The 25,632-nt window shown below is 40.6% G+C and overlaps 1 protein-coding gene across 7 annotated transcripts in view; it reads left to right on the top strand.

Annotated features, from left to right (window-relative positions):
* LOC133258510 (spidroin-1-like) overlaps positions 1–25,632 on the top strand; it is a 186,666-nt gene that overhangs the window by 59,579 nt on the left and 101,455 nt on the right. For 3 of the 7 annotated variants that reach the window (XR_009740059.1, XR_009740060.1, XR_009740058.1), the window contains exon 3: positions 15,775–15,833. The exons of 1 other annotated variant lie outside the window; for it this stretch is intronic. The gene's annotated coding sequence lies outside the window, so the exon portion shown is untranslated. Of the gene's footprint in view, positions 1–5,124; positions 5,269–15,774; positions 15,834–16,096; positions 16,638–25,632 lie in introns of those variants that run through there. 3 more of the 7 variants (XR_009740061.1, XR_009740062.1, XM_061435191.1) reach the window with 2 other exon arrangements.

Genomic DNA, 25,632 nt, shown 5'->3' on the forward strand with positions numbered 1-25,632 from the left:
AGGGCTTAATTTCAGCACCTCGCATACAAGACCAAAGACACATTTTACAAAGATCAGATAGAATTTGATTATCATCATCCCTGTCAGCCTCAGTGTCACATCCATATTTTCTTCTTAAACATTTTGATGATTTGTTAGAAATATCTTATGATGATTCTGTTTCAGTGGTAATAAGGATAGTTTTGGACCCAATGAATGATCAATTAATCAGAACATGTCGAATGGCAAGTGGGACGACACTGAGGATTTTGTAGTTATAAGCTACTATTTTAATTGTACTCAGAAGGAAGGTCAACAGACTTTAATGTTGCATCCATTTATACGAGGTGAAGTAGAGAATTAAATGTAATATACGTGGCTTGTGTGGATGTTCCTCTGGAAAGACTCTGTCACTGGGGCCCCTCCACCATGTTGTATCCTTGGCCCTGTTTCTGCTCTTCCTTAGCCCAAGTCCCCCTTGGGTCACCAAGTCCATTGCAAAGTGTACAGTGCTGATGTGATATTGTATAAACCTGTGTCTCCTTGGACTAAATTTATGATGTTTTTTCTCATTGGCCCTGATCAAAGTTATTTTTTAAATATGCTTACACTTTTCAACTCCATTCCTTCCTCCCCTTTGAGAAGGGTTGCTAACAAGATCTATTACCAAATAGCACTTGAGGTGATATGAACCTAACCTGGGTTGAAGCAATGTCTGCAAGTGGATTGCTTCATGCTTTCTCTTCTCCTCCTGCCCCTCTCCTCACCCCTGTCATTTTGGAAATCAACATGCCCTGAAACAGAAGGAAGCTGGTTGCTAGGTACAAGTGCATCTAGCCCAGCACTAGGTATAGATCTCATTGGAAGCCTCCTCCTTGGGTCTGTGGGAGATTCTATACTGTCTCTTGTAACAAATCCCTTCCATTTAGAAAAATAAGCAGTTCCATGCCAGGAATCGTGCATTCTTCTCTAAACTGTGAAGAAAGTTCCCTCAGATCCAACCTCAAAATTGAGCCTGTGTTTGCCTCCAGCACTAAATAGTTAGTCTTTGCCAAGAACCAGGTTTTATTTATTTTTTTTCTTCAAGTATTTCTCCACATAATTAAAATGTTAGCACAGAAGACAGTCACTAGGAAAAGTTTGACCACTCATATGATACAGGGAGAGGGAGGGCAGAGCTGCTAAAACTGGGCTACGCAGTTACAGCTTTCCTAGAGACGTGGCTGTAGAGAGCCAGTTACTTCAGGGCCTCACACCTTTTAAAAAGTTTATCTAATTTTCAGGACTTTCCTGGTAGTTCAGTGGCTGACTCTATGCTCCCAATGCAGAGGGCCTAGGTTCAATCCTTGGTCAGGGAACTGGATTCTGCATCCTGCAACTAAGACTCCGTGCAGCTAAATAAATATAAAAATTTTATTTACTTTTCAAAAATTACCTGAAATTATCTTCTGGTTATGAAAGTTCTATATGCACATTGAAGAAAATTGGGAAGAAAGTAAACTAATGAAAGCAAAGCATTCATAATCTTACCACTTGCTATTTTACATGTTAATACATTTAGTTCAATGATTGTCTTTAGCCTTTTTATTTTTTAAAGATATTTAAAATGAGACTTCTTTTGGCCATGCCACGTGTCATGTGGGATCTTAGTTCCTCTATCAGGGACCAAGCCTGCGAGCCCTGCAGTTTGAATCACTGGCTGCTGTTGTTTAGTTGCTAAGTAGTGTCTGAGTCTTTTGTGACCCCATGGAATGTAGCCTGCCAGACTCCCGTGTCCATGGGATGTCCCAGGCAAGAATACTGGAGTCAGTTGCCATTTCCTTCTCCAGGCACCTTCTCAAGCCAGGCATGGAACCTGCGTCGTCTGCATTGGCGGGTGGATGGATTCTTTACCACTGAACCATCAGGGAAGCCCTTGAGCCACTGGACCACCAGGAAAACCCCCAAATGAAAGAACTTTATAATATACGCAACTTCATTCAGCTAACATTCTATCATGAGGTTTTCCAATGTCTTTAGGAAATATTCATACACACGTTTGTATGAATATCACTATCATGGCTCATCATCCTGAAAAAATATGAATTCTTCCTTAATACACTGTTAATTTCAGTTGAAGAGTTTGTTGTGGCCAAGTTTGTAATGACAAAGTCCTAATGAGGGCTCATGAGACTCCAGGTGATGTGGTGTCCAGGGACCTCTCTGAGTTCATCCCCTAGAATGTGGTCTCTCCAGATTCTAGCCTTTCTGATCTCTTCTCTGGTTGTTGAACCTGGCAGTCTCACTGTACCTTCCCAGCTCACCTTCTGCCAGGAGTGCTTTTACTTGAACTCTACTTTCTCATGCTTTTTCTCTGTCAACACTAACACGTCAACCCACTCACAGAAGCTCTCCAGTTGTATTTATTGATGTAATTTTTCTCTTCTCCGTAATATCTGTCACCATCTAACATATTATATGTACTTATGTTTGTATGCATGTATTTATGTCTATTGCGCCTACTCCCAACTAGCAAGAATTCCACAAGGACAAACTTTTGGGTTTTATTTACCTCTGTATTCCTGATGCATAGACCAGCAGTGCCAGATTTTTAGTCTGCAATTTAATGTGTTTAATAAATGAAAAAAAAAGAAACCACTGCAGTAAATGTATCTGCAAATGGAATTGCCAGCATTATAGGATATTTCCTTAAGACACACCTCTAGGAGTAGAAGTTTTAGATTGATGAATATTATTTATAATCAGTAATAAATTATTAAGAACACTGTTTAAAACTACTTAAAGTTGAGATATTCCCGTGCAGTGCTTTTACTTTTCAACTGAATTAAGGAAAATAATTGTCTTTTTTTTTTTTCTTTGCTTTTGAAAGACCTAGATCATTTCCGTAATAACCCAAATTAGCCTTTTCCTTTACCTGATAGAGTAGGTTCAACAAAACCAGTTAATTCCTTCCATGGCTATTTTTTCCCCTCAAATTCTGCTTTGAGTGATGAATATCCAAAGAGTTCATGTGAAATTACATTGTTCCTATGTTCTGACCCACCATTATATGCATGTCTTTATTAAAAAGAGTTTTAGTATTATGGAAGTACCCATTTTCAAGATCATGTCTAGAGCTTTTGAAATATTGGAATCTAAGAAAAATTGGAACAGTTACTCCTATAAAAATATATTGTTTAGAGTGGTAGGAATATTATTGGTGTTCTTTCAAAAGCAGAAATTAACATCAGAAATTTTGCATTAAAATTTTTTTGTGTATGATGAAGACTTTTTTTTTTTGGCTGCATCACGGGGCCTGTGAGTCCTTAGTTCTACAACCAGGCGTAGAACCCTTACCACTTGAAGTGAACAGTCTTAACCACTGTAACACAATTTATCTCTACTTTGGTTAATTTTGTTTTGGCACCTAGATTAAATCTGTGAAACAGGGACAACTTTCAAACTTCATGGTAGTAAATTATTAAAATACTTATTAATATATGTCTGACTATCCATGTCCATCAGTCTTTTGCTGCACTTACCTGAAATTTTCTGGAAAAAAATGATTAGAACCTGTGCTTTTTAAAAAAACAAAACTTAATGAAGTTACTTAACCAACAAATGTGTGACCAAGTTTGCTGTAGTTTGGAGTTAATGTGATTATTTATGTAAAACCATAATCCCTTAATTCTTTTGTGTTCTCCAGATTAGCTTGTATGGAATACAGCCCAGTTCCATGCTCTTATTTCCTAATACTTGGGAGTATTTGAAATGCAATTCCAGCTTGTCTTGTTGCTGAGTAAAGTGCAAGGGTTTTTTACCTCCATGGGATGACTTTCCACCCTTCTTCCTTCTGTACACACACACACAAACACACACACACACAATACACACATACATATATTTTAATTACTGGGGAGATATACCATATCAACATTGGGAACTTATCAAGTCACTTCAGCAGGAATACCTTTCACCTCATTTGATATCACTGTATGTTAAAATAATTGTTCCTGAGTAGACATGGGAATCCCTGAGATGAATGTGCCTTTCAGATGAGCATCTGACCACTTCACTGTGCAAATCTTTCCTTGGCTCTTAGAGTAGTGAGGGATTCTTACTCATTTCTACTCCACTTGTGCAAATAGATTAACTCTGTCAACACCCATTCTGAACTCCTTCTCCCTTAACTTTTCCTATAAAATCGAGAGAAAAAAGAACACTCAAGATCTCATCTCCTAGCACTTCCCTGGTGGTCCAGTGGCTAAAACTCCATGCTCCCAATGCAGGGGACCCAGGTTTGATCCCCAGTCAGGGAATTAGATCCCACATGCTGCCACTAAAGATCCTAAGTGCTGCAACTAAGACCTGGTGCAGCCAAATAAATTAATTAATTAATTAAAAAAGATCCCATCTCCTATAAGCCAGAGTACTGATATAATGTAGTTCTAGGCAAGTAGGTGGGGAAGGAAGTTATGAGGGAGACCTTCCCTCCTCTTCTTGCCAAATTAAAAGGCAAACCTAGAAGAAAGGTATTTTTATCCTTCCTTCGGCACCCTTCTTTTTTCTTGTCTGCAATGCCAAAGGTTTAGCAGTGGTTTTAGGACCACGAGGGTGAGAGTGATAGGCTAAAGAATGGCAGAACAGAAAAGTAAAAGCATCTGGATTCCTAGGGCAGTGAGATTCTTGTTATCTGAGAGACGTTCACCCTTCCTTTGGTCATTGTTTGGTTCTTTGTTATTTGCAACCAAGTCTGACTCTTAACTCATCCACATGACTTACCGTCAGCACCCCCTGCCCTAAACTTGCTTTCTTCTGAAGTAGTGTTGGGTTGTCATATCTTCACACCTTATACTCTGAGGGATGTCACCCAGAGTGAGTGAGGCTTTTCTATTCTTACTTTTCGCTTGAGGCACAGAGTATCCAAAAACAAAACAAAACTGTGAAGTGGCAGGGCTCACGATGAAGACAAATTTTAACTTATTGTACTGCTACCTGATGTGTTTTGAGTGCTTATTTTTAACTCTGTTGTGCACAGAGTAACTTCTGCTGTCCTCTGCCCTGCTCTCAGTCACCAAATGCCTCTCTATGGTCATATGACATGCATTTTTCATGTTTCACCTAGAAGTCTACCGAAGCAACTCTTTCTTTTCACGTTTCACCTAGAAGTCTACCGAAGCAACTCAAAGTACAAGTCTACAATGAAAATATCTCATAGTGTAATAACAGAAGGGAAGATTTGCTATTGAGAACCATAGTCACATTCCAGAGGAGCAGTTTCAAAATTTGATACGTTTGGATTATGCAAAGGTAGGCCTACCACTAAATTTGGACAAGAGGCTGAAGAGAGTGAGGAATATCAAAGGTTACACAGAAAGAATGGCTAAAGGGGAGAAAGGACCACATGAGGAAGGAAAGCCCAGAGAGCTGGTTCAGGTTGAAGTCCTAAATTGGATAAAATGGTCTTGAAGAAAACAAAAAATTACAGCCATTACAGTAGCCAGAGGACTTCTGAGTAACGTGCATGCAGCATTTAGTTTGAATGGATGCCCTGCTTGAATGTAAAACCTCTTATATATCTTCCCCCATCTTCAGTTAAGTCTGCTACATTCCTAAATGCTTTGGGGAGGGGAACTACTGTTGCTCTTGGTTCAATACAGTGACAGACAGATGTTGGGAAAGTAATTCAACTGAAACAGCTGCTTAGGGCCAACATTGTAAAGCTTCCTGAAAACCACTGAAACCATGTGGAGTCAGGCTGGAGGCAATGCCTGCCTTAAAGAGCCACACAAACCCAGGTGGTGTGTGAATATTCCTAAGAATAACTAAATGATATTAACAGTTAGAAGAGTCTGTCCTAATAAGATGTAGAGTTTTGCTCAAATATTCTTTCAGATTTGAAAAAGTTTGGGGAAAAAATTTTGGTTTCTCCCTAAAACTTTCTGCCCTGCCCCTTTGCATTTATGTAAGCTTAAGAGTCAGAGAAGGCGATGGCACCCCACTCCAGTACTCTTGCCTGGAAAATCCCATGGACGGAGGAGCCTGGTAGGCTGCAGTCCATGGGGTCGCTCAGAGTTGGACAGGACTGAGCTACTTCACTTTCACTTTTCACCTTCATGCATTGGAGTAGGAAATGGCAACCCACTCCAGTATTCTTGCCTGGAGAATCCCAGGGACAGGGAAGCCTGGTGGGCTGCCGTCTATGGGGTTGCACAGAGTTGGACACGACTGAAGCAACTTAGCAGTAGCAGCAAGCTTAAGAGTGGAGGAATGTGTCTGTTTTGCTCCCCAGTAGACCCCAGGATCCAGGAGGCTGCCAAACATATAATAATTTCAATAAACACTTTGGATAAGTAAAGTTAATCTAGAAATACATTTTAAAGATATGAAATCGGGAGAATGTAGAATCAATATGGGGACTTCCCTGATGGTCCAGTGATAAGCATCCACCTTGCAATGCTGGGATGCAGGCTTGATTTCTGTTTGAGGAACTAACATCCCACATGCTGTGGAGCAACTAAGCCTGACACAATTAGAGAGCCTGCATGCTGTGATTATTGAGTTCAAAAGCCACAATTGGACTTTCCTGGTGAAGAATCCACCTGCAGTGCAGGAGACGCTGGTTTGATTCCTGGGTTGGGAAGATCCCGTGGAGAAGTGATAGGCTACCCACTTCAGAATTCTTGGGCTTCCCTGGTGGCTCAGATGGTAAAGTATCCACCTGCAATACGGGAGACTTGGGTTCAATCCCTGGATTGGGAAGATCCCTGGGAGGAGGGTGTGGCAACTCACTCCAGTATTCTTGTCTGGAGAATCCCTATAGATAGAGGAGCCTGGTGGGCTACAGCCCATGGGGTCGCAAAAAGTGGGACACAACTGAGCGACTAAGCACAGTACACAGCACATTAGAGCCACAACTAAGAGTCCATGAACCACAACAAAAAGGCCTGTGTGATACAACCAAGGTTCCTCATGCCACAACAAAGACCTGCTGTAGCCAAATAAATAAAAATAAATAAATATTTAAAATTCTCTTGGAGGCTCAAAATGTTCATATCTATAGATGCATTCAGATTCTTTGATAAGGCAGCACAAAGCTTTCTACAGTATCCTACATTGGATGAAAAATTCACTTGTCAGTTCTCACCGTTTTTTTAAGGTTGTTTTGCCAAACCTCATTCATATTAGAGTTTTTATTTCTCACTCTTTACATTTATTTTGGCACTAAAATACAGTGCTATTTTAAATTAATTTGACTACATGTTTGAAGAACTTTTAATCAAGGCAAAGTAAGTAACTATAAATCATGGAAACTTAGAAATAATCCATTTTAATCACCTTGATTTAAGAGCAACCCACTCTGAAATGCTGTCACAATTCTTTTATCACCTGTTCTCAGGGTTGTTCCTAGAAAAGCACAACAGATATACAAACTTCAAATAAAAGAGCACTTAGGCTTCCCTGATGGCTTAGCGGGTTAAGAATCCACCAGCAATACAGGAGACACAGGAGACATGGATTGATTCCTCCGTTGAGAAGATCCCCTGGAGGAGGGCATGGCAACCCTCTCCACTATGCTTGCCTGGAGAATCCCCATGGACAGAGAAGCCTGGTGGGCTATAGTCCATAGGGTCACAAAGAGTCAGATACAAGTGAGCGACTAAGTACACAGGCAAGCAGTGTTTGAATGTGGACTAGTACGTCTGCAAGTATTTTCTTGAAAAATTCAGATAACTGTATGTTTTCTTGCAAACTTCTTTCTTCACAATTTTCCCCACATACTTCATTATCTGATGATAGCCATTTTTCTCAAAAGCAAGTAGAGGCCATCAGACAAACACTTCCTTAATTGAACTTTATGTTTTTCCTTCTAAATTATGAATCAATTTGATTGTCTTCAATTGATTTCAAAATCCAAGAGAGGTGGTGGATTGTATCAGTGTAAATATCTTGCTACTATATTCCACTATAATTTTTAAAAAGTCACTGTTGGAGAAACTGGTTAAGCTGTACACTTCACCTGTTTTATGTTTTTTATTTTTTATAACTGCATGTGAGTCTACAATTATGTCAATAAAAGTTTCAATTGAAACAGAATTCAAAAACAGTCTGTTTCCAGGCAAGACAGGAAATGCAGACAGTGGTGATGATTAATGTAAAGTACAATTTGGAGTATTAATTAATTAATATGTTACCATATGCAATGTCTTTCTTCTATCTGAAGATAATACTTTTCATTTTGGTTTAATCTTTTGTTTCAATGAGAGGATCTTTCTCCTTTGAATAATTCCTGCTTTACAAAGTCTTCCATTTCTCCTTTTTGAATACTATAGTGGCATTATTTAATTGTCCCCCAAATTTATAGTTTAATTGCAACTTCCAAAGCTGCTGGTTTCTGATTTTGCAGATCTGTGTGGCTCTTGAATAGATAATTCAGTTCTGAAAAATGTTGCTGAGATTTCATCGTTCACCTCATGTTTCCCACCTGAACCTAGAGATTAATTCAGTAGTAAATATGTGAAAAGACATAGTATTCTGGAAATCAAGATCTCTGTGCTATGCAGAGGTGAAGGCTGAATATCTTTTCTTGCCATTAGGGGTATCGGCCCTGGAGATGAAGTTCCTGCCTAGAGATGAGCAGACATAAGAGAGAGCCAGAGAAATGAAGCCCAGATCACAAATTAACTGAGGGCTGTTCTTCTGTCTCTGAACTTTTTCAAATACATGAGATAAGCAAATTGAAACCAAAATCAGAACCCAAGAAAGGATGCCCACCTTTATTGTTGCAACATAATGAGTCTTACTGAATTAGGCTGCTGTTGAATTCGGCAGTAGAAAATAGGATGTTGTGAGTAAAAATGTGGAACTGGGTGAAACAAGGAAGGAAGAGGTGGTGAATTGCTCTGTTCTCTGCCTTGTGCTGGACAGTTGGCTTTTCTTATTTGTAGTTATATAGGAGTTTTTTATAATTATAAAGGAGTTTTTAAAACTATGCCCTGTTGAACTTTGCGATAAGAATCATGTAAGAAAGGTCAGAATGCTAAAGTGTGTTGACGTCTTCTTTTAATGTTCTGTACTGTCTGTGATAATAATGAGATAGACTTCTTTTGAAATTAGGCCTCATAGAAGGTGAGAGGAGAAAGGATATTTTGTTAAGGATTGTCTTCTGCCTGCAGAGTGTTATCAAGCATAACTTGAAATCTGGTTATCTGGCTTATCCTAGGGTTGGAAATACCAAATTCCTGGCCCCAAGCTGAGGTTAGTATAAGCAGAAGCAGGGAGAGAGGGGACTTGGTGAGAGATAGATTTAGGGTACAGGAAGCATCTGATTTACCAGCCTTTCTCCAGGTCCTCTGTTGAGCCTTCTTGGTCTTGCCCCATCCAGGAAGCAAGGGGCCCATTAGATTTGCTTCTCAGTCTTATAATTTTGGGTGAAAACTATTACATCAAGAGTTAGGAGTATGGGAGAAACCAAAGCTGGGCTACTTGGAAACAGAAGTGTCTAGGCTCAGGTCTGGGTTTAACAACTCTAATCAGATAACATCTATGGCTTTAACTACTAGCCCTGTTACAGAGTGGAAATAAATCAGTAAGAATCTTTCTCAATTTCTTTAGAGAGCAGTATTACCAGTAAAACCCAAACAAGCCTGGTTAAAAATAACTTTTATCTGCTCAACCCCATCTATTCTTAGACCCCCAAGTTCACACTTTAAGAATGTTTTTTTTTTTTTCCCAACAGGAAAATTAAAATTTTAATAAAATTAAATTGTAATCCAACTTTTTAAAAATTGTTGACTGCTAGAGAAGCCAGCTGTCAGACAAAGCCACCATTCCACCGTCCGCCTCTGGTGTTGCCGGGGAGAGAAATGAACAGTGAAACAGCTGTCCTAGGAACTATTCTATTTAAGAATGAGTAGAGGGGCTTCCTTGGTGGCTTAGTAAGGAGTCCACCTGCCAATGCAGGAGATGCGGGTTCGATCCCAGATCTGGGAAGATCCCATATGCCACGGAGCAGCTAAGCCCATGTGCCACAACTCTTAAACCTGTGCTCAAGAGCCCGGGAGCCGCAACTACTGAAGCCCACGGGCCTTAGGGCCCACGCTCCACAACAAGATAAGTCACTGCAATGGGAAGCCCGAGCACCACAGCTAGAGAGTAGCCTCCGCTTGCTGCAACTGGAGAAAAGCCTGCACAGCAATAAAGACCCAGCACAGCCAGAAATAAATAGTTATAAAAAAAAAAAAAAGAATGAGTAGAGAGCCATGTTGACTTCCATTCTTGTTTCTCTCCAAGTGGGAGGGTTATATATATATATATATTATGTATATTTATTTAGCTGTGTCAGGTCTTAGTTGTGGCACTCAGGATCTTCAGTCTTGTTTGTAGCATGTGGAATCTAGTTTCCTGACCAGGGATTGAACCCAGGCCCTCTGCATTGGGAGCATGGAGTCTTAGCCACTGGACCACCAGGAAGTCCCCCATGTGGGAGGTTTTATTTCAATGATATTGTTCTCCCTCTGCTAGTAGATGCTGAATGTTATGTGGTAGGCAGCTGCTTAGTTAGCTGTAGACCCTTGAATCCTTCCTTTTGGAAAAGATTGCCCCTGCCACAGAGACCCTGAGCTTGTCCTAGAGGCAGTAACTCAAAAGGTGTTTGAGTTCAATTCATTTGGGGAAGGAGGAAATGTTTCCCTGATATTTTTGAAAGTGTGCATTTCAGATGAAAGGTGTATTTGTGTGTGTGTGTGATATCTGTTATCTTTAGTTATCTTTACTTTGTCTTCTTCTTCTTTTTTAAAAATATTAATTTGACTGCACCAGGTCTGAGTTGTGGCACCTGGAATCTTCCATCCTCCTTGTGGGATGCGGGATATTTAGTTGCAACATGTGAATACAATTGCGGCATGTGGGATCTAGTTCTCTGACTAGGAAACACTGAGAGCACAGAGTCTTGGCCACTGGCCCATCAGGGAAGTCCCAGAAAGGTGGAAAGGTGTATTTGGACGTCAGCTGTTGTAAACAAAGGTGTGGAGTGAAATGGAATCACCTTTTGGATTTCTCCGGCATCTAAGACTTCCTTTTCCCTCTTCTCATCAACAGTCTCTCACTGGGATAATAATGAGTTCCAAGGAAATTGATCCCACTGCTGACTCTAGTGATTCATTTTTACTAGAGAAACAGAAACTTATCAAACCAGTCTTAAAGCTGACTGTACTTCTAGGTCATTTTACTTTAAAGACTCAATAAATAACTTTAGTGGTTTAAGCAATTTAAGTTGAATTTCCTATTTGTCACATCATAGAAAAACATATTCAGTGCTCACATCTCTTTCTGAAAAGAAAATGATGAAACCTTAGTTTCTGTCTCCTTCTAGCTATCATTTTATTATTTTTCTATTTACAACTGCAGTTGCTGAAAATGTGATGTTTGCTTGATCTCTGCAATTTTTCTTTTGTCTACTTGACAACCCACCGATTTCTGCTTTCCATCCTTGTCACTATACAGACACAGCTATTGACAAGGACATAAATGGCTTACAAATAGTCAAATCAGTGGATCTAGTTCAATTATTAGTTACTAATATTAGTATTTTTATTAATTGATGTTATTTTAGATAATTAATATTAATATTATTCTGTCTCTTCATTGGTGTCCATTGATATAAACATACTTTCTTTTCTTCCTTGAGCTTCGTAAAACACTTCTCCTGTTACTTTGTTTTTTTTGTTTTTTGGCCACATTACACAACTTCTGAGATGTTAGTTCCCTGACCAGGGACTGAACCCAGGCCTTTGGCAATGAGAATGCAGAGCCCTAACCACTGGACCCCCAAGGAGTTCCTCCCATTACTTTTTAAAATACAACTTTCAAACAGTTTCTGCTCAGTCTTTCTACTTTCTTCTCTTCTTTTTATGTTGTCCAGAGTTTCACTGATACTGTTTCCCATCCCAATGACTTTTAAGCTAGTCAAACCTTACCTTACATCTTTCTATAAATTGTAAACATTTTTCTGATTCTTGTCAATCCCCAAGACTACTCCTTCTCCCAATATTAACCTAAACTCTTACCTTTGTGACTTGAACTTTTGTTTATTTATTTTACTTTATTTTTTAATTTTACAATATTGTATTAGTTTTGCCATATATCAAAATGAATCCGCCACAGGTATACATGTGTTCCCCATCCTGAACCCTCCTCCCTCCTCCCTCCCCATACCATCCCTCTGGGTCGTCCCAGTGCACCAGCCCCAAGCATCTAGTATCGTGCATCGAACTGGAACTGGCGACTCGTTTCATATATGATATTATACATGTTTCAATGCCATTCTCCCAAATCATTATTTTATTTTTGGACCTTTATTTTAACCTAATACCCTGAACTTGATATTCTTACACCCTGAACTTGATATACTTACATGCGTTTATAGTCCACGAATCATGGTCCTATGTATTGACTCTTAGCTTATTGTTTTCTTTCTCATTTTTTCCTGCTGCATTGGATAGTAACAGAGAATTACAGTAACAGAGAGTCCTATCTTGGTCCTTGTATTAGGGCTTTCCAGAGAAACTGACGGAGAAGGCAATGGCACCCCACTCCAGTACTCTTGCCTGAAGAATCCCATGGATGGAGAAGCGTGGTGGGCTGCAGTCCATGGGGTCGCTAGAGTCGGACACAACTGAGCGACTTCACTTTCACTTTTCACTTTCCTGCATTGGAGAAGGAAATGGCAACCCACTCTAGTGTTCTTGCCTGGAGAATCCCAGGGATGGGGAAGCCTGGTGGGCTGCTGTCTGTGGGGTTGCACAGAGTTGGACACGACTGAAGCGACTTAGCAGCAGCAGCAGCAGCAGCAGCAGAGAAACAGAAGCAGTAGTATATACACAGATATACAGAAACAGATTTATTGTGAGAGATTGTCTCATATGAGTGAATGAGCTCACTATTAAGAAATCCCAGGGTCTGCCATCTTCAGGCTTGAGGTGTAGGAGAGCAAGCGGTACAGTTCTAGTCCAGACCCGAGAATCAGGAGTCCCACAGCAGGAGATGGGTGTCCCAGACCAAGCAGGAAGCAAGTTTGCCCTTCCTTTGCTCTTTTGTTCTATTCAGGCTCTTAACAGATTGGCTGATGCCCATCTGTATTGGTGAGAGAGATCTTCCCAGGTGGCACTAGTGGTTAAGGATCTGCCTGCCAATACAGGAGATGCTAGAGACACAGGTTCGATCCCTGGGTTGGGAAGATCTCCTGTGTCAGGGGACATTCAGCTTTAAGGAATCTAATATGTTGCACTCTTCTTCCTCTGTGTGCCATTTCTCAAGGATTCTCTGTTCCTTATCAGTTCCTATTCTGGGAATGAGTAGAGCTGCACGCAGTTCTCAGGACTGAGATCATGGGAAAGGGTACCTGCTTATTTTCCTTTCAGTAATTCCCTTCAATGACTCTTTTCAGTGTCAGTGACTTTATATGTATTAGACTATCCATTTTGTTGCAGTTGATGGGATTTCATCCTTTGTAATGGCCAAGTAATCATTTTACTAAAGATATATAAGCCTGCATTTCTGCTAATAAAATATCCTCGTTCCACTAGAGACTTGGGTCCCTGTGTCGTTCTTTCTTTCTCTTTCTCTCTCTCCCTCTGACTAATTCTCTGGAGCATAGAAACCTACCGAGCTCACTTTCCTGCCCGGGCTTTCAAGACCTCTTTGAGAGGACACCCTGTGTCTCCATGAGCGGTACAAGACCTGTCCTAGGGCTTTATTGGTTCTCTGTGTAACCCAGGGAATACTAGCCTCTTTCTCTCTTTTTCTCTCTTTCTTTTCGTCGACTCTGGTCCACCAGGTATGGTCTGTACTAAAGACCAACACTCCTGGAGTAGGAAGTGGCAACCTATTCCAGTATTCCATGGACAGAGGATCCTGGAGGGCTACAGTCCATGGGGCTGCAGAGACTCAGATATGACTGAGCACACTGAGAGGCGATGAATTATCTGGGTATTTCTTAGTCCAATAAGTTTGACACATAAAATTAACCCTCATAACTCTATAGAATACAATCTTTTCTCCACCTTCCTCAACCTCAAGGCAAGGAAAAGATGGAAGAATTGAACGTAGATTCATTTTCCTTTTTATCACCTCTGGTACACCAATTAAAGCTGGCTGGGTTGCAGCAGTAATTAAATCCAAGGAGGCCAGTGGAAACTAAGAGAAAGGTGGAGAGGTGGTTTTATAATTGTTAACAGCTTTGTATGTCAACACAATTGCATCTTTAACCAGTGGTATTGGTTTGATTCGAGAAAAACAAAAAACAAAAATAGGGTTAAAAAACCAAGGAAGGAGCTGGGAGAGTCCCTTGTTGATCAAATAGATCCTAACTGAGTGACTGGAATAGGGCTCTGTTTCCTTTAGAATCCATATACTTAAGGTGGTCTTAGGGAAAAATGGAGAAAGCCTGCATAAAGAATAGATGTATATGGGAATGTTAGTGACAGATCGCTAGTGCCTTCTGTGTGCTGCTTGTAGAGATCGCCCTCTGAAAAAATTGTCTACAATGTCGAGGGGATGTGTTATTTTTCAAACCTTGTAGGTAGAGGTTGCCAACAAAGGATGTAGGGCCTGAATCTTGGGTTAGAAACTTCAGGCAGGTGATAATTATTTGATATCATTACTCATCGAGAAGGAGCTGCCAAAGACAAGAAAATGATTTTCAAGGGGCTCTACGTGCCCAGGGAAACTAGAAAGAGTAATTGAAGTCATATTGTCTCATCAAGAAAGGAACCATGGTCCAACATGATGTGATTTATTTTCTAGGCTTTTCTTCCTAAGCTCATCTCTTAAATTATGGTATTCTCCAGATGTCCATCCTCGACCCACTGTTCTCATGCTGTGAACTCTCCCAGAGTGATCTCATTTCCTCTCATGATTTCAGTTCCTGATGACTTCAATTCTCTATCTTTATCCTTGACATTTTCTCACAGATTCATACTTCTATCCATCTGTCTGCTCTATGTCTCCCATAACATCATCTTAAAGTCTCAAGCTCAGCTTTTATAGAATGGTAACTATTCCCATCACCCCAACCCCAAATATACTCCCTTCCTTGTCTGCACAGCTCCTTTATTATTATCATTTCTCTCTTTTCCATTGTATTTGGAAACTGGAAAAACCTTATTTATCCAGGCTAAAACCCATCCTTTTTGACTCTTTATTCTCTTTATCCCACTCTGAATTTATGTTATGAATTTTAACTCCTATGCTCTCTTCTCCTTTCCATCATGACAGCCTTGCTCAAATTCAGGTACTATCCCCTTTGATCCTAAATTATCACAACAATTAAACTATTATTAACTGGTTTTCATCAGTCAGAATTTTCGTTGTAAGCAATAGAAAATGACAATGTGGCTAACTCAAGCAGAAGAGAATCTTTCATACAGGTTTTGGAATACTTAGAGAATCAACAGGCCCATTGGAGGACACGATTCAGAAAATGCAGGCAAGCCAAAGGGGCCTAGTCAGCTGGGACCTCAGTCAAGGTCATGTATCAGAATAGCATGTCTAGGATGTCACCAAGAGTGCAGGCACTACTGAAAACAAGTACCCTGAGTGTGCGTGTCAAATTAGTGTACCCTAAATTGTGTGCCCATCCCTTAGGCACTGGAAAGTGGGGAGAACAAAAATCTGTCCCACTTCAATTGCTGTGGGGCATTTCTCTCAAACTGGAAATATTGAAAAATTGGGTAGCAAGAATAATAACAAAAATAAAAGTCTAGTATGTGGACTCTCATTCTAGTCATTTCTCCATCTAATCCATCTTCTTTGCAGAAACCATGGGGAAGAAGGCAGACAGGAGTACTCATGAGGACATTGATGCAGAAACCCAGGTAAGAAATTCTGCTCTCAAAAAAAAAAAAAAGAAAAGAAATTCTGCACTCCTAAAGTAAAGCTGTGACAGAAGAGTGTGGAGAAGTGTGATAGATGAGAGCTATATGGGGGCTTGACTCACCAGTGTATGAGTAGATGTGTGGGGTGAGAGAGAGAAACTGAGATCGGTGTTGAGATTTCTTTCTCAAGCAATAGGAAGGAATGAGAGATTTCTTTACTGTTTTTGTTGTTCAGTCACTCAATCCTGTCCAACTCTTTGCAGGTCCATAGACTGCAGCACACCAAGCTTCCCTGTCCTTTGCTATCTCCTGGAGTTTGTTCAAACTTGTGTCCACTGATGCTATCCAACCATCTTGTCCTTTATCGCCACCTTCTCCTCCTTCCCTCAATCTTTCCCAGCATCAGGGATTTTTCCAGGGAGTCAGCTGTTCACATCAGGTGGCCAAAGTATTGGACCTTCAGCTTCAGCATCAGTCCTTCCAATGAACATTCAGGGTTGATTTCCTTTAGGATCGACTGGTTTGATTTCATTGCTGTCCAAGGGACTTCTCCAGCACCACAGTTCAAAAGCATCAATTCTTCAATGCTCAGCCTTCCTTATAGTCCAACTCTCACATCCATACATGACTACTGGGAAAACCATAGCTTTGACTGTGTGGACCTACATTGGCAAAGTGGTATCTCTTCTTTTTAAGATGTTGTATAGGTTTGCCATAGCTTTTCTTCCAAGGAGCAAGCATCTTTTAATTTCATGGCTGTAGTCACTGTCCCAAGGAAATAAAGTCTGTCACTGTTTCCATTTTTTCCTCTGTCTCTCTCTCTGCTAAGTCACTTCAGTCGTGTCCAACTCTGTGCGATCCCATAGACGGCAGCCCACCAGGCTCTGCCATCCCTGGGATTCTCCAGGCAAGAACACTGGAGTGGGTTGCTACTGGAGCCAGCTGGCAAAGTCGATCAGGTCCCGAGAACGTGCATGACGCGGCTGAGAAAGAATACTACAGCAAAAGAATACTACAACAAAGATGGGGTCAAGAGGTTCAGACACGTCTCCACAAAGGGAAACGGTCTGACCACGACTTTATTCAACATCTTATATTTATACAGGAGAGCAAGAGAAAAACAAGACAGTTAAGATTTTTTTCTTGGTTGACCTATACATCTTACAAAAATCACAAGAAATCTTGAGAGCATGGGAATAGCACCCTGTTATTATTTCTTACACCAGATAACATTTCCCTGTGCGTGAGAAGTTTGTCCAGAACTCCAGGTGTCTGCAGTAAATAATCGCCTAATCTCTGGGGTGGCGGGACAGAGAGCTATGTCTGCAAGCAAACCCTCAAGGACTGAGGCAGCTCCCAGAGCTGTGTCCTTTAGATAAAGGACCCCGTTCTCATGGGCAGCTCCCCGCAGGTTGCCATTTCCTTCTCCAATGCATGAAAGTGAAAAGTGAAAGTGAAGTCGCTCAGTCGTGTCTGACTCTTGGCGACCCCATGGACTGCAGCCTACCAGTCTCCTCCATCCATGGGATTTTCCAGGCAAGAGTACTGGAGTGGGGTGCCATTGCCTTCTCCATTTCCCCTGTCTAATTGTCATGAAGTGATGGGACCAGATACCATGATTTTAGTTTTTTGATTGTTGAATTTTAAACCAGCTTTTTCACTGTCCTCTTTCACCATCATCAAGAGGCTCTTTAGTTCCTCTTTGCTTTCTACCATTAAGGTGGTGTTATCTGCATGTCTGAGGTTATTGATATTTCTTCACTTTTGGATGTATTTGATGTTGGGGCTAATGGGAGATTCACTGAAGATGTTGTTTCAGTAGACAGCTATGTGGGTCTGAGGTTCAGAGGACAGAGCAACACTGGAAATATATTCTTATAAGACATTAACATAAAATTGACAATTGAAGTGGTAGGAGCTGTTACAATCACCAAGAAAGGAGGTCCAACTCTACTGAAGCTTGACAAATAGGTGCATCTCTGTGGCAGCCATCCAGAGGCACTTAGACCACATCACCTCAGTTCTTTAGCAGATTTAGCAGTTGGCTCACTGCTTCCCTTGTGTTGACAGTAATGTTCTGATTTCAGTACACCTCTACTGAGTGTATTTCCGTCATCTTGGTCTCTCAAATCCTTGATCTACTCATTTCCAAAGATTTTGTCTTTAACCCCACATCAGCTACTCACTTTCTGTTGTCAGACCCTGTACTGGTGTTTTGCAACCAGGACCTTTTAGCGGATCATAAAATCAGTGAAGTTGTCTCAAATGGAATTTCTTTTGAATGAAACATGATTGAAAATATCAGCATGCTCTGTATATGCTTAGTCTATAAACTGGGTTATACATCAGCCCTGTCTGATTGTGTACAGGACCGTTCACATGTTGCAAAAGGAGAAAAGGCAGATTAGAAGCAGCGTGGCAAGCTTGGGTGCGGTTATTTTGAGTTTTTAATGAATAACAAAAGCCTGGTCTTTGAGCAAGGACAAGTACAGGAATAACATCTTTGACTAGTCAAGAGGAAATGAAATCCAATACTCAAAGTATTATTTCTGCCATTCTCTTTTTACTACAGGACTGTTTTTTTTTTTTTTTTTTTTTTTCTGTCCACAAGACTATTCTCACCTGTGTAGAAAGACAGAGTAAACTTTTCTGTCTAAAAAAAAAAAAAAAGTACCTTAAGATAACCATACATTCTACTCATTATTCACTTTCCTTCTTTCTTGCAGCTCATTGGGCCACTGCAGTTAAACTCTCATTTTGGCCATTCTTATTCAAGTTACAGAGATCTTTGCTTTGCTTTACAAACCTAAGACCATCTGATCTTGCTTAATTCATAAGCAATGTTGGACATTGCTGATCACCATTTCTTGTTTGAAACACTCTTCTTTCTTGACCCTGATTCTTTGCCACTCTCCCCATTCACCTCACACTTCACTGGCCACTCCTCTGGAACATTTTCTTGTGCTAACCACTTCCTCCTGCTCAAAATAGTTGCTTCCTGTGGTTTGAGTGTCACCAGCCTGTCTGGTTTAGTTGCCTCCTCTTTGGAGACTACTCAAGTTTTCTTTATGAGCTTCTCTTATTATTATTTCTTAAATCCTCAAATGTTGTGGTTTCTTCAGAGATCTCTTTTTGTTCATACTTTGATTTATTTGTTATAAAGTAAGAGTTTGCTATGGATGGATGATTCATATCATCAATGTGGGGACATGGCAGTGAATCAAATAAACCAGGGTTTGTTTACATTAAGTACGATCTGGTGGGAAACAAGAGAAACTAGACACAAAGCCAAAACTATGGAGGCAGGAGGGACAATAAAGCATAATGAGAGAGCACAGGATTACTCTTTGAGGAGGCCATTTTATGTGGGGGCCAGGGAAAGTCCCAAAAGAAGTAAGGGAAATTACAGGTTATGATTTGTAGATGGGCATTTCAGAAAGATGTAACAACAATATACACAGAACCTCAATTTAGGAGAGTACCTGGTAGGTATAAGAAAAAGCAAGGAGGCCAGTGTATCTGGAGTGGAAAGAGAGAGAGAGAGAAATAGAAAGACAGGGGGTAGATGAGAAAGTAGAGGACCATATCAACGGGAGTCTGTGAATCATAAAAGCTTTAGATTTTATTCTGTGATGTTAAACTGCAGGAGAGCTTTGATCAGCAAGGACCCATGTCTTGACTTTAGTAAGTGAAAGTGAATGGCCTTAATGAACGTTGAGTGGGGGAGTAAAAATTTGAATGAGTAACCAATTAAGAGGTCACTGAAATTGTTCCTATGAAAAGAGATGGCAGTTTGGATGAGGTAGGTGGTAAGAGAAATGAAAGTGTTAGTCGCTCACTTGTGTCCGATTCTTTGTGACCCTATGGACTGTAGCCTACTAGGCTCCTCTGTCCATGAAATTCTCCAGGCAAGAATACTGGAGTGGGTGGCCATTTCCTCCTCCAGGGGATCTTCCCAACCCAGGAATCAAACCTGGGTCTCCCACATTGTAGGCAGATTCTTTACCACTGAGCCAACAGAGAAGTCAAGCACAGGTCAAATTCAGGATATATTTCAGTGATAGAGTTGGCAAGATTTCTTCATGATTTGGGTGTAAAGTTTGAAGTTTTGACTGAGCAACTGGTAGAATGGAGCTGCCATTAATTGTGATAAAAATGACTAGAGGATAAGCAGCTTAGGGGAGGGTGTTGAGGTAGAAAGAATTTGTTTTTGCTCATTTTACATTTGTCCTACTTGTAAGACATCCACGTGTATATGTACAGTAAGCAGTGGGTGTAAGTAAGGGTGTATGATTCTGGAGTTAAGGGAGAAATTCATGCTGAAAATATACATTTGGCTATTTGTAGATGATAGTTGAAGTCATGAACCTTGAGGAGGATCAGGAATCACCTAGGAAGGGAGTGTTAGATAGAAAATGTGAAAGTCAGAGCCCACATCTCTGCCCGTGTTTCTTCCAGCAGGAGTGGCCCTACTGAGTCCACAGTCTTTGTTCTCATTCTACTCCTATTGCTTCCTGAGCCTCAGCATTGTCAATACCACTAACTGGGGTGTTGGTGTGGAGCTCCCAAATGCCTCTGACACTGGGTAGGCATCAGAGCTAAAACTAATGGAATGTCAGGAGGTTTCTACTTCAGGAAAAAAATAGAATAGATTTGACTTTAAGAATGAAAGACTGCATTTAACCTATGAAAAGATGCTCAACATTGCTAATTATTAGAGAAATGCAAACCAAAACCACAGTGAGGTATCACCTCACACCAGTCAGAATGGCCATCATTAGAATGAATAATAAATGCTGAACATTTAATATATGAATCAAAAATGCTGAACAGGGTGTAGAGAAAAGGAAACCCTCCTACCCTGTTCGTGGGAATGTAAATTCATGCAGACACCAGGGAAAACAGTATCAAGATTACTTAAAACACTAAAAATAGAGCTATCATAGGATCCAGTAATCCCAATCCTGGGCATATATTTGGAAAAGATGAAAATTCTAATTTAAAAAGATACATACATACACTCCAGTGTTCATTGCGCCACTATTTACAATAGCCAAGACATGGGAGCAACCCAAGTGTCCATCAACAGATGAATGAATAAAGAAGATGTGGTATACATACATGATAGACTCTTAGCCACAAAAAGAATGAAATATTGCCATTGGCGGCAACATGGACGGACCTAGAGAATATCATACTAAGTCAGACAAACACAAATATTATATGATATCACTTATATGTGAAATCTCAAAAGTAATAAAAATGATTCTATGAACAAAACAGAAACAGACTCACGGACAAAGAAAACAAACTTATGGTGATCAAAGGGGAGAGGGAGGGAGGAGGGATAAATTAGGAGTATGGGATCAACAGATATTAACTATATGTAAAATAGATAAGCAACAAGGATATACTGTATAGTACAGAGAGCTGTATTCAGTATCTTGTAATAACCTATAATGGAAAATAATCTGGAAAAATGTATTCCTTTACTGTGCCTCTGAAACTGACACAGTATTGTAAATCAACCTTATTTCCGTTTAAAAAAAGACCGCCTTTAAAATATGGGGCCGGAACTTTGTCGATGGAGTTCTGCCAAATCCTTTCAAAGGCTGCTCTGCTAAGAAAGGGGTGAGAGGATGAGAACTATTAACAGTGCCAGGTCATGCCAGAGCCTTCCTGGGACGTCGGCACCTTTGTGAAAATGCTCGCAGGATTATCAGGCTGGGTTAGACTCCTGGTAGAGGAGCGTATCCAGCTCCCTGGTGGACCTTTTTAAAAAATTATATCCAAAGAGAACCATTTGAGGAATGTGTGGGAATTGGAGCCTGGAATTACATACTTTCGGTCTCCTCCATTTTGGCTTGTGGTAACATTAAATCTTCCCCTTCGTTGCTGCTTCTGTGTTGCCTTTGGCTAAGCATCCCTCCTTGAGGTCACGGGCCTTCTGGGTTCTGGCAGGAGGTGCGAGGGGTTAGTCTCTACGTCAGCAGTGTCAGAGGGAGCCTGCCTGGTGGCATGGACATTGAGAAGATGCCAGCACAAAGAGTCATACTTATTGCTTTGGAGTTTGAAATCTCGTCTCTGCTCATCATCTTCTCAAAGGCCCGTACTTGTGTATTGAGGGAAAAGGGTGTGTTTTTATGACGTTAAGGAAGTAATAATATACAACAAATAATAGAAACTGAGATTTCTGAATGAAGATTCCAGTCATCTGAACCATTTTCACAAGTGTTAGTTGCTCAGTCATGTCTGACTCTTTGCAACCCCATGGAATATAGTCCACCAGGCCTCTCTGTCCATGGAATTCTCTGAATTCATCTGAGCTATACTGATATAATAACAGATTGTTAAATTAATTATCTACATTTGGAGAATGTTTCATTGTTAAACTGTCCAATGAGTGGGAGGTGTAATATTATTGCATTTCTAAAGGGTTAATAGTTTACAGGCCAGATATAAATGGAGGAAGAAAATTAATTGAAAGGATATTGAGAATCTCACAGAATCACTGTGAAAGCAGAACAAAGAGTCTAAGATTTGATGTAGCAGGAACCATGATTTAGAGACCTCTCTGGTGGCTCAGTGGTTAAGAATCTGCCTGCCAATGTAGAGGATATGGGTTTGATACCTGGTCTGGGAGAATCCCATATTATTGTGCCGTGGAGCAAATAAGCCCCTGTGCCACAACTACTGAGCCTGTGCCCTAGAGCCCGGGAGCCACAACTCCTGGGCCCACGTGCCACAACTATTGAAGCCTGTGCCCCACAACAAGAGAAGCCACTGCAGTGAATGAGAAGCCCGCGCACTGCAAAGAAGAGCAGCCCGCATCGCCGTAACTAGAGAAAACCCGTGTAAAGTGACAAAGACCCAGTGCAGCCAAAAGTGAGTAAATAAATAACTTAAAAGAGCCAGAAACTAAAGCACATCATATAGGTGGTCTGGAGAAAATACGATGACTATTTCTGAGATCTGTACCTTGATGTGTGTCCCACCTACCCTTGACCCTCTAGTCCTGCCATCTCTGAGAAGCAGAGAGCAATGTTGTCACCACCATGTGCATCAAAGCACATTTTCAGCTGTCCCTTCTTTTCCTAATTTCTGATTTATAATACAGGGCAGGTATATCTGATTAGCTCTGCCTAGGTATGGTGCCTGCACCCCAGCTGTAAGGAAATCTGGCCTGGTGAGAATCTGGCATCTTTTGTGTCTATGGTAGGACATGCCTCCCATCAAGATTTGTAAGATGTGAAATTTCCTAAATGTACAAAAGAAGGTGAAATGCTGGGCAGCCAAAAAAGTGACGAATGTCTGTAAGTGTGTACACTTTGGCTGTTGAAAATAAACACATACTTCCTTCCACACATGACTTTTCTACAAGAGGAAATTGCTTCCATGTAACATGATAAAATTATTCCCTACAAAACGGAGGAAGCACCCACTGTCTTCTGAGTCCTAGCAGTTATTATATACAGCTCAGGCCACACTCCCTGGGCCCCTTTGTTCTGCCAGGACCCTGAGCAGAGATTCTTTCAACAACCGGTTGCATTATGACATGAATCACTCTACATAAAACAGTGGAGGAAAAGGTACAAAAAGAGTAAGAAAGATGAAGTGTCTCAGTTATAAGAATATATGTGACAGAGAGAAGAAGTCTTTTTTATAATTTACAGAGGAGGACTCACAGACACCATCCTCCACTCCACTCTTTTTTCTTTCCCATCCAGCTCTGTCCTCCATGGGCATGAAAACAATCACTGTCATCTTAACAAGACTTTCTCAATTCATCACAACCTTTTGTCTGTTTCCTTTCTCCATGGCCATCATCTTGGATCAAGATGTTGGAGTACTTCAATAGCTCCTGAACATTTTTCATTTTCTCTCCCTTTTCCCCCACTAAATTCTTTCCATAAAAGATGGTTATCTTTAAAAATGCATGTCTTATGTTACTCCCTGCTTCCAGTGACTTGCAATTATTCTTTGGAGAAAGTCCACAGTTCTCAGCATGGTTTAGAAGGTTTTATCTTTGTGACCTCTGGCCTTTCCAGTCTCATCTCTGTGCTCCAAAGACACTCTTCTCTGTTTCTCAAAAATCTCACTGTCCTTCCAGCCTCATGGCCTTGCAGTGATATTCCCTTTGCTTGTTCTTGCCTTCTTATCTTTCACCTCCTTGGGTGTCAGCAAAGTTTCAAATCTTCACATCTGCATCACACATTTGCTCCCAAACCCAGACAAGCAAGGCCCTTACCTCAACTACTCTTCATACACATAGTGATGGTCACAAATATTATTTCTACTATTTGCTAAATACCTGTCTTGACCCATAAAAACCAAGGCCTACGAGGAAACGTGCTGTATCCTCAGTGCATTGGATACTTACAAGCTGGCATGTGACAGGTGCTCAACAGGTAACCTCTGAATAGATGGATACATGAAAACGGCCCTGTTGGCCATTCTTAGGCTGATTTCAGCTTTGTATTTTCTTCTGATAAAACTCCTCCATCATTTAACCCTCTGATTTCTCTGGTAATTTGTTTTGGCTGGGAAGGTGTTAATAGAAGAATTCAGTTTGTATAAGATATGAAGCTCATATTTGCCACAAGAGCGGGGATGGCTTTGCAACTGTCCGAATCTCATTTGTTTCCCAGCACTAAACTTTGGCAAGAAGAGTTCTCTGCTAATTCAAGTGACCAAGAATTTATGCAATTTCCTCTGAAGAAAATTATCCTTTTGAGAGCATGAAGGAATATTTCATTCTCTCCACCTAAATCTAATCATTTTACCAGGCTCCATTTCTTCCTGCACCTGATTTTTTTTTTTTTTCCTCTCTCTTTCTCTCTTTTTTTTTTTATCATAGACCCAATTCTATCTGCTTTGTATAAACCTCTCTGGTTTAAAAATTTGCCTTTCAAATGCACGACGTCCTAGGATGTGTGTATTGAACGACCAGAAATAACTCAGTGACATATTCTTCTTGCTTATTTCATACATATTTCCAACTTATGACTCATTGGTTTAAAGAGGACAAATGTGAACTAAGAGCAAAACAGAGGACTTGATGTACTTGGGCCTGAGAGGAAGATGAATCACTGTGCTGCTGGCAACGTGTCCCACTCAGGGCCGCCTGTCTCATGGGTTTGAATGACCCCCACTGTTCCCCGGCCGGGCCCCACTCACAGGCTCACATGCAACCTCACACAACCACACATCCAGACACCGCTCGCTTCTTACTTTAGCAGCCCCGTGGAACTATTTTAGGTTGGAAGGCATGCTCATAATAAAGAGACTGACTGTCTTGGAGGCTATAACGTGATATTGGAACACGTCAGAGGGACCCAAAATGGTAGCAATGGCATTTTCGTGCTCAGTTTTCAAAGCATTTTATTTTCCTCTCTCCTTCCACCATCTGTTTTTCTGACTATAGCAAATGTCACTCCCTATGGAGTTTAATAGGATATGAAATAGGATTGTTTTACAGTGAATTTTGATGTAGTTTCATGATTTTCCTAAGAGTAGTTTTCCTTCCTCTATCCCTTTCTCCTTCCTTCCTATCTTCCTTTCCTCCTTTCCTTCTTCTTTCTTGTTTGTCTCCTCCTGTTTTAAACGCCCCCTCCCTCCCTTTTCTTTCCTTCTTTCCATGTTAATCAGAAAAATTGAGCTAACTTTGATAAGACATTAATCATACGAACTGAAAAGAAAATCACTCCTACAGACTTGCTTCTAGATCCTGGACTGAAATCTGTGAAAAGACAAAGTTCTTAAATGTGTGAACTTTATTCTTATAAAAAACAAATTTTCA

This window comes from Bos javanicus, chromosome 12, assembly GCF_032452875.1.
Source record: "Bos javanicus breed banteng chromosome 12, ARS-OSU_banteng_1.0, whole genome shotgun sequence".
In the NCBI taxonomy this organism is placed as follows: domain Eukaryota; kingdom Metazoa; phylum Chordata; class Mammalia; order Artiodactyla; family Bovidae; genus Bos; species Bos javanicus.